The 9,980-nt window shown below is 43.1% G+C and overlaps 1 long non-coding RNA gene across 1 annotated transcript; it reads left to right on the top strand.

Annotated features, from left to right (window-relative positions):
- Positions 1–243: 243 nt before the first annotated feature.
- On the top strand, positions 244–6,950 carry LOC144146801 (uncharacterized). Its single transcript, XR_013317709.1, has 3 exons — positions 244–724; positions 2,221–2,490; positions 5,375–6,950. It is a non-coding gene; the product is annotated as an uncharacterized LOC144146801 (long non-coding RNA).
- Positions 6,951–9,980: the final 3,030 nt, after the last annotated feature.

The following is a 9,980-nucleotide window of genomic DNA, read 5'->3' as shown; positions in this document are numbered from 1 at the left end:
GTTTACTGTTTTGTAGGTCAATGGTTCGATTCCTCGTCGAACGTTTTTTTTTTTTTTTTTTTTTTTTTACGTGAGGGTTTCATTAGCTCCTTTTTTAACGACCAGGGTAAGCACCTGTTCCTTGCTTTCTATCACGCCGACATTTACCGCCCTCTTCCAAAACCCAAAGTAGCTCGTTTTCTCGCACGTTCTCTCTTGAGAAGCCCGCCGTGAAAACAAAACCAAAACAAACGTCAAACCTCTTTACAATATCAGTATATATGTCAATTACTTTATGTGTATTCACTTTTTGTGTTTAAAAACCTTAAATTTAAGTTATAAACACATTTCAGACTTTGAAAGCAGAAAGATAATTACCAACATTACAGTAGTAACACAATTTTCGTCAAACATAGAGATGCTGCATTTGAAGTCTGGCAACTATCTCTCACTTTTGTGTGTGTTTTTTTATGGCGTTTTGTGCCGAGTGGTTGGTGGCGTGATTTAATCTGTTTTATCTATTTCAAGCTTAAATCATAGTTATAGAAGCTTTATGGGTGATGTCTACCCTTCTAACCTACGCGTGTGTTGAACATGGGGACCCCGGAAGAACGATCATCGCCGGATAAAATACTGCGCGTCAAAAGTGGATGACATTGCATCAGAACAAAGCGTGTTCGTGTGTCCGCGAGATGAAGACGACAGTGAAGGAGAATTTTACGTTGGAAACATCGTTTTTGCTCGGGTAAGTACGCATTTTTTATTATTCTGTATTTGGTTGGAACGAGTTCTGGTGTTTATGGGTCAGTAATTCGCTAGACCCCCATCTCGTTTGCTCTGAGAGCCTACGTGAGTTAGTATACTTGTTTGGCGCCCAGTCCACCGTTTCCGCAGAAGTCAGCATCAATTTACGCTGAAGCTAGACCTTGGCTACGATGCTCGCGCTATGGTACACGGCTGCTAATAATTTCACATCACGCAAGGCTCTTTAACACCGGGGCGTTTGTTTATGTGTCTCTCAAACAGTGCCTTTGCGGTTGCAGATCGCAGTCGCAATTTCGCGTGAGTGGCACAACGCTGTGATTAGTCCTCCCTCGTGAATACCCGCGGTATACCACGAAATAACATGAACAGGAGGTTCCCTGGAAGTGCATGTGAAAACGCGTACACGTGATTCCATGGCTGGCGTCTCTCCCCCCCCCCCCCCCCCCCCCCTTCACGAATTTCGTGCAGTGCGCTTCGCAGCTATTGCGCTCGCGAGACCGGCGACCGTACGCCTCGCGGTCTTCGGGCCGCGATATGTGTGCTGTTCTCGTGAAGCTCGACAACAGCGAAATTGCCGTACTCGCTCGCCAACGCGCCCCGACAGCATACGCGTCGACCGGGTGCTGACGGAGTTGTGCTGGAAGAAAAGCAGGCAAGAGATGAGGGCGCACGAGGTGTAGTTAAACATGAGAATTTACAAAGTGCAAGGTGGAGAAAATAGTATGCAAGGGCCGGAAACGGTGAGAGTGTTCGGGCCGCGCGCCAGCGAGCGAGTGGGGTAATTTACGTTGCCGAGTTTCACGAGTCCGGCACGAATATGACGACGCCCGTCTGAGAGTTCATAGAGGTATAGAATTCACATACGTGCAAATTGAAGGTGAAATGCGCGCATGTGGCCTCGCAGGGAGTTAGCATAGTCTCGGGGTAGTGGGGGAGATTTCACAACGCCTACGAGGCGCCTGCCGATTCTGTCAGAGTAGCTCTCGGGAAGTCTGGGGCTTGATATCAGAGGCATATGTATTGTTTAAATTAGTGCAGAAAATTGAGCCAATTCGCAAGTTCTCATTTTCGCAAAACCGCAGGCCATACAGAGACTAACAAGAAAGCTGTAGGCACTCACTCAACTCGATTTATATTGGAGAATTGAACGTGCAGATACAAGTCAGACATTGAAATGGAGGAGCCTCAACTATCACACACCAGTTCCGATTGAAAGCAAGGGATACAGATGAGCTGCTAGCATGCGTTCCATGCAAATTAGCTCAGTAGCTAGCTTTGCATATATATACATTCTAATAAATACATTCTTACTGTGACCTAAATTTCACTTGGGGTGTTCCGGGAATGTTCTTATTAGTGCCTTGGAGGTTACTGTCTTTAAACGATTAAAAATCTACTTGATGTAAGCATTCGTGCTTTGTGTGTGCTCTTGTATTTCAACAAGTGTCAGCACACTCACAGATTATGCACCTGCAGGTGCTGCTGCTGGCTGTCCTGGGTCAGCTGCCTTCCAGTCCAGTTTCAAAGGCTTTGCCAGGGCCTCCCTTGGCCAACCGACACTGCACCTGCTGTACCCAAGTACTGCCTGGCCTTTCGTTGGTGCTCCGTACGCTTTGCCGCCAGGAATGGTCATTCATCCATCATCTGGCCGCTTGGACCACCCGTTCAGAAGTCAGCGCATTTGCTCGACACATCGGTCCAGGCACTGCTGCCATATCGGTGCACCCACCGATTATGTATTTTCAGGTTAGTTATTGCATGTTGTGGAACTTGCCATGATGTATACCTGTTAGCAGTGCTGTGGCCTCTGATTATTTGAAACATTTTCATGAAGCAGTGCTGTGCGTATGGAGCGTGTCATTGCTTAGCAGAGATATTGAAGAGAATCTGGGGCTGACGACTAAAGGGCAAGAAGAGAAATTGAACTGACTTTGAAGCAAGTATTCGTATGTAATCAAGCCAAGCAAACATTTAGGATCTTTCGATATGGTTTTAAACTTGCAATACAAACTGGTCTAGTTCAGATCATACTGGTAATAATCACACTATACCGAAAAGTACATCCCGTAGTCTGTAGAATTCTGACAGCGCTTTTTTCGCAGTCTCTCATGACAGGCACTAATCTCAATGGTTGGAAGATAGTCGAGGTAGCACCAGTCTTTAAATCAGGAGACGGTACTTCACCATTAAATTTCCCTAACAAGCACCATATGCAAGGTCAGGAAACATTTCATCCACTCTCAGGTCGCTAATTATTTATAAAATCACAATATCACATTCGAGTATCACCACGGTTTTCACAAGGGTTACTTGAGAAACACAACTTTCAGGATTTGTTCACGATCTACATTGATCCATTGACACAGGCTTACAAACTGCGGTAGTTTTTCTCAATTTTTCTAAAGCATTCAATCGCATTGCACACCACAGACTACTTCTCAAACTTCACCCTAATGTCCTCACTTGAGCAAAAGATTTTCATTCTTCTCAAATGCACTTTACTTCTAATAACTATATACTTCTTTTGCTCGTGCCACTTTGTTGTCCCCCCAGGCAGGTTGCTTGGTCTATCTTCCATGTTGCATATCCTCCCATGTAGGTCTATTTGCAGATGATGTTGTAATTTATCACACAATTTCTTTCAACTACTACCGTCAATGCTTTCAATCTGATCTTAACACAATTAACTCCTGGTGCTGCAAATGGGTAATGTCGCTTATCTCTAAAACAAAGTGCATGACTTTAACGGTGGCAAGTCTCGGATTGTAAATACTTACTTCATTAACAACAGCCTGATTACCTCTTGAGACAAAGGTGTTTTGGTAGGCCGGTAGGGGAGGGGGGATTGCATGGTGGATTTCAAAAGGTACATCGATTGGGAAAATAAGACGTGTGATTAATATTTTCATTTGCACTCCAAAACTCGCTTTATTTCATATGTTTAACCCACTGCCGTGGCTAGGGTGGTGTGCTGTGGAGGCGAATGTCGGTTAGATACCGCTTGGTGTAGCCGCTTTTCAGATGGAGGCAACACGTAAAGACGCCCGTGTTTGGAGATTTCGATGCGCACAAAAATACCCAGATGGTCAAAATTAATGCGAAGCCTTCCCCTACAGTGCTCCCCATATCCCAAGTGTAGCTTTGGCGTGTTATACCAGCGTTTTTTTTTTCATGTTTTTGGTATAGTACCAGCTGCTGTAGCAGGTGCAACTTAAAGGTAAAATTATACATAATGTTTCCAAGAGCTAAATATAAAGGCCATATTGAAGTGCGTTTATGGGTCTATCTCATAGCAGTAGTGAAAGGTTATATACTCTGGTGCAGGTTAAGAACGCCAATGGCTCATGTGGTGTAGTCCAGTGTTTGACGGAATGCCGTGTAGGCAGGTAAAAGCATTATTGCAGTGATGAAACGTAGGTCACTGACCAAGTCAAGAAAGCCATTTAACGGTTTGTTGCTTGTTCATGGTGAGCATGTGTCGTGGAAAACGAAGCTATATATTGGGCATTACGCGGCGCAATGAGTTTGCATAGATATGGTGCATATTGCCATCCATTATGTTGATAATGTTGGGCGTCGTCTGAACGATGAGGGACTCGAGCAGTAATCGAGAAGATAGATTGCACTCAGTTGTCAGTAATTTTGTCTTGTTCCAGTCGACCACGTGTCCCGTCCTCTCACGGTGCTCTGCCAGTGGACTTGTTTTTGCATGGCCCTTGTTCACTTCGTTCCAGTGCTGCATTAATCTTCTGTGCAGATTGCCCGTTTCGCCAATGTACACTGATTTGCATTCAGCGCATGGAATCTAATAAACAATACCCGGAAGCTTGGAGCGTGAGAGGGGGTCTCTCACGCTGACAATGTCAGAACGCAGCTTGCTAGTGGGCACATGCACAATGTATGCACTGCGTGTCTTGAAAATGTATGCGAGAGTTTCACCGATGTGTGGGACGTAGGTAATTGCTGCACGTTTTGATGCAGTCGTTGTCCTGAATATAATGCCTAAAGCATTATATTCAGAAAGAAGCGAAGAGGGCGACTAGCAAGAATCCACATTGACATTAGCAGGCAGAAGCGTCCACAAGGCCTGTGTCAAAACGTGCTGCAATTCTCGTCCTACACATCAATCAAACTTTCGCACGCATTTTCAAGAAACACATTGTGCACATCGTGCAGGTGCCCACTAGCAAGCTATGTTCTGACATTGTCAGCGTGAAAGACCCCCTCTCACGCTTCAAGCTTCCAGGTGTTGTTTATGTTTTGAACGAAAAAAGGGCCATTTAAAGGTGACACCTCCTTCCTTGCCGATTTCTGATGCCTGATTGTTCCGTTTGTGGGGATACGTTTAGCAGATTGCTCACATGTCTAACCTGTATTTGTGCTTGAGCAGTCAAACGCTGATGTTAGCAGTGAAGTAGGTGAAAATTGTACTTTGATTGTAGTTGTGTGCAGATTACCTACATTGTGTTAATTCGTAAAAAAGCAAAATTGAGGTAACCCTGCTAACTGTTCCGCATTGCAGCATTTTATTATGCGAACGTTAAGGAGTTCAGCTGCTTGTTAAAGGTGAAATAAACAGTGGTACAAAAAGAAGAGCATCTACTAAACAGAAATATCTTCACAATCGCAGGATGCCAACGGTCCGCCTACCAACTTGTGTCCTGCATCGTTTCTGCTGGCTGGAGCGGTTCATGGAGCATTTTCCAGCTTCTCAAAGTTTGGTCAAGCGCTCCTCCAAGTGAAAGATGCCGCAGAGGGATCTTTTGTTTTAATGCCACAATTTCACGTGCTCAGCAGCAAATTTACTCGTAAGGCTTTTTAAATATTCATCACCCAAGAGGGCATGTTACCTTTGTCTTCGGTGGAATGTGTCTGCACTCGGGTTATTTGTGACAGAAACAAGTGGACCACGTCATGAGAGTCATTGAGGCCTTGTTGATTGTGCATGCTTCTGAAATGACATTTTCATTAAGCTGAATACTTTCCACATATTACGATTTGTGAACAAATTATGGTAAAAGTCATGATTAGTTGTACTACACTGCAGGAAGGAAATCCCAACATACGTTTTAAGCACCTCTGATATTTCAGATCGTTGGCTGGTGAGCAATAAAACAAAACTGAAATTTTTTTAAAGTAAAATCAAATATTCGTTGTCACCAGTGCATGACCATAGTAAAAGCTATCTAGTCACCAAATTTAGAATTAGACACGAAATGCCAAGAAAAATAGGGAAATAAACTAGACAGCTGGCTACAATAAACCAATTCGTAAAATTCCTCAATGTCTATCAAGTGATGATTCAGGCGGGTTAGTTAAGATGTCAGTGGGTTTACACACCCAACTTGCAGGGAAGCACATGAGCTCCCAATATTAACATGTTTTTAGTGAAGACCGTCTTCCTTCATTAAGCTGCTTTGCACATTGATGCCAGTCTGATAAATGTCCTGAATTTTTGTTATGATCAATCTTTGTATGGGAACCATATATTTTTATATGATGTCGCTGTGTATTTCTGAAACTGTATCTAGTCACTAATTCCAATTTGTCGTGGTCAGGTTTTTTCAACTAATTCGTAGCTTTTTTAACAATTATGGTATATTTTGTGCGCCTAAAGGAATGCCTCATTGCATGTTTAGCCTATGTAGTGTTGAAAGCGGACATTTTGCTTCAAAGTGGAATGTCGGGCTAGCAACAAGGTACTTCGCGTGCTGCTCACTTTCATTCATGCCATTATTTTTTATATTATCATTTAAAATTAAAAGCCAACCAATTTGCTGTCGTTTTAATTTTGTCACCTACTTTATACTTTCTTTTTTTTCAACTTTGTGTAAGGATTGACTATCCATATTTTTATGATACCAAGGCGTTGGACTGGGCTAGCTGGTACATGTTTGAATGGATGAAAAACCATAGGAAAACCCAGGACACAGAAGAGAACGACGGGACAAACTTGTGCCGTCATTCTGTTTTAACTGTTTCCTGTGTTTACCACTGGTTTTTTATGCATTCAAACATTTTTTATGAGTTTGTTGAACAGTGATTAGTTTAGGTGTGTTCAAACAATTGTTGGCTGCGAAGGCTCCCTGTAGCATTTGTATAAGTGCTCTCTGCTTTTTTTTTTGAGCCAATACCCCACCACCAGTCTTCATGAGGTGGTCTTTTGTAGAAATAAGTTGAAATAAATATTTGTTTGCATTGCTTTACATGTTTTGAAAGAATTTCTTGTTCATTCTTGTTTCATTCAACCCATTTTCAGAATCCTGCTTAAGGCATTTCCTCTGTTATTTTTTTTTCAGAACCAGGAAGGGTGCTCATCCTCGGTTCTTGCTGAAGCAGCAGTATCCATACTTCACACGTGAGCTCTGAACACACAGTAATTATGGTATGAAACATTCTACCAGTATAAGCCTGCTTTGTAGACGTCATTGTAGATGTGAAAGCTCTTGACAGTGTAGTCCAATGTCTGGTGTAACGGGCAATGTCTACAACTTGTAAAAATTAATTTTGTGGCTATAATGTTTGTGATTATTTTAAAATGCACGTCAACTACTATTTAGAATCGCTGTCTAAATTGGCAGCCATTTTCCTGGTGGATACAGAAAGTGAAAAGGCGCATGTGTAGAGATTTCAGTGCACCTTAAATGTCCCAAATTTGCTAAAGCAAATCCAAAGCCCTCCTTGTGGTGCACTTCATATCCCACGTACAGCTTTGCGTAAAAACAGCTAAAAATTTATGATCAATTTAAACTTATTTTAATGTTTTTAAATGCAAATATTCTCAGTTTAAGCTGCCATATTTAGAGTAAAATATTTTGTAACAATTATATAGCTACCAAAGGTTCACAGAAAAGCTTTTTGCTTTTGGTTGTGCACCTTCTTATCAAAAGAAAAATGTTGTTAAGAAAGGCAGAAGAAACCCAACTATGGAAATTAGCAAACCCTAAAGCTGCGGATAGAATGAATGTTTTGTAGAGAATCTTTTGCTGATTTCAGTTCTAGTCAACTCTAAAAAAGTCTATCGACGTAGAATGCTTACCGTGAGGCACCTCGTAATACTAGCCAAAACTAATGGGCCCTGGCTGTTGGCTTTTCATTTGCAACAGTGACAAATGACCCCACATCCACTGGCAGGGACATAATGCAAGGCACCATGTACAAGCTAGCCTCATGATAAAATAATGTTTTCTGAACAATGGCATTACATTTCAACCATGGGCTTCACCAGGGAACTTGTATGCATTGTTCTGTGATGTTTGCAGTTCTTGTTATTGCTATGTCGGGTCATTTAGTCTAAAGGTATGTTTATAAAACTCCAAATACCACCAAACCTTGCAAGTGCTGTACCATATGAATATTTTTCCGTAAAGCAAAAAGAATAATGCAAACGAAAATAAATGGCTTGGGTACCCAACTTTTATAAGTAGATTATGAGCCGCAGTACGGAGGGAACTATATTATGAGCCGCATTACGGAGGAAACTATACATTTTGCATTTGGTCTTCCTTGATATTGAACCTTCCTGCTCAGCTCAAGAATAAGGCACTAAACATTGCAGGTAGCTACCTTGATTGGAAGTTTGATGCAATACTAAGAAGCCAAGGGTTTTAAGGTTCAAGGAAGTTTTGTGTGGTTGAAGTGTTGCACACCTAATTGCTTTCACTGCACAGCATGGTTAGGCTCTGCAGTGAATCTCGAAGGATGTGTACTGCAGTTCGGCAAAGTGAATATATAATTGGTTTTTTACGAAGTTTTGGGTAATCAACTACCTCTAAAGTTATAAGTGTACTGAGATGTGGCTCCTGACTTTTTAAATTGATGTTTTAACAATCGGTGACACAAGTTCAAGGAAATTATCAGCTGATGTTGAGCTTCAATGGAATGTCTCACAGAACCGAGCTTGGAAAGCACGAATGTTTCATACCATAATCGTGTGTGATATTGTGCAATATGTGGTCTCACACCTGCTGCACCTGTGAACCGAGGATGACGCACCCGTTTTGTACCCCTTTAGGTGGGTGCTTTTGCAGAAGATGCTCCTACAGATTGGGGTGCTAAGTAGCACCCTAGGATACTTTTAGGCGGAAAAGGGTGTTTATAAGGCACCTGTCTTCTGGGGTGCTTCACAGAGGGTGCTCCTGCGGCGACAAAATCCAAGCACCCTAAAGGGCGTAAAATATTCAGTTTTTAGGGTGCTCCTGCGGCGACAAGCTGAAGCACCCTTTTGGGCGTAAAAATTTTTAGTGTGAATGCATGGCGCTTGTTCACACTATTCCTAGTAAGCTGCTGGGCACGTGATCGAACCTATGAAAAAATAAGAAGTGACTGTTTTATGCATTGTTGTGCTGATTGAAGTCGAGCTTGACGAATGAGTGAATCGGCGACATCGGTACGCTCCTCGGTTACCAGGCGTAGCGCTTCGGTGCCTTTATGCGTCACACAAGCGATGGTCACGACCGTCTTTTAAGTGCAGAACACTTTAGGCGCTCGCCTTGTCGTCGTAGCTTACTCGCTGGAACCAAGCATACCGCCACGGCGTTACGGTGTACCCTGTAACGCTCCCTTCGCCGCGGCGTAACCCAGAGGCTTAGAAAGCTAAGCGGCTATGCCAGGATATACGTAGCGTTAGCTAAGGTTGCGCTGGTTATTCTTAGCTTTCCTGGTTGTCTAGGATTAGCTGATTATCATGCTTACTGCTGCTTATCGTCCAATCCAACTGAACCTAAAACCAATCCAAGCCAATCCAATGCAATCCAGAAATCCTGCTGGCGCAGCTTTAGGCAGGGGGCGCGCGAGCACTGCGAAGGCGGGAAAGTGGAATTGCATGGCGTGGCAGCAGTAAGCGGATAACGGCGGTACAGCCCATTATGGCGAACCACTGCCCTGCACTTCCGACAGATTTCACACTGAGTGGAACGGCTTTAATTTTTTCGGTGATCACGCCATGGCAGCAGACGATAGCGTGGCGGCGGGGGCGGCTTGGAAGGTAATAACGCAACAAAGCTTGCATTGAAGCAGAGAACTCAACTTTGTTAGTAAAGCGAATAAAAGAAATGAACAGATATGGTAAAAAAAGATTGCGTGATGTTCTTTGGCTCAACACCCTTTTCTCTCGCTTTTGGAGCAACATTACTCGTCGCCTTGTGGTGTTGACGCCAATGTTAACCTGCAGAAATGTGTTTCCGTTGCCATCCTCAGCTACCGCTTTAATTCATATAATACGTGCCAAAGGTTTT

This window comes from Haemaphysalis longicornis, unplaced genomic scaffold (genome assembly GCF_048455015.1).
Source record: "Haemaphysalis longicornis isolate Haplotype H1 unplaced genomic scaffold, Haemaphysalis longicornis Haplotype H1 scaffold_7, whole genome shotgun sequence".
In the NCBI taxonomy this organism is placed as follows: domain Eukaryota; kingdom Metazoa; phylum Arthropoda; class Arachnida; order Ixodida; family Ixodidae; genus Haemaphysalis; species Haemaphysalis longicornis.
The sequence above is the reverse complement of the archived record's forward strand: the minus strand, read 5'-3'. Positions and strand labels throughout refer to the sequence as shown.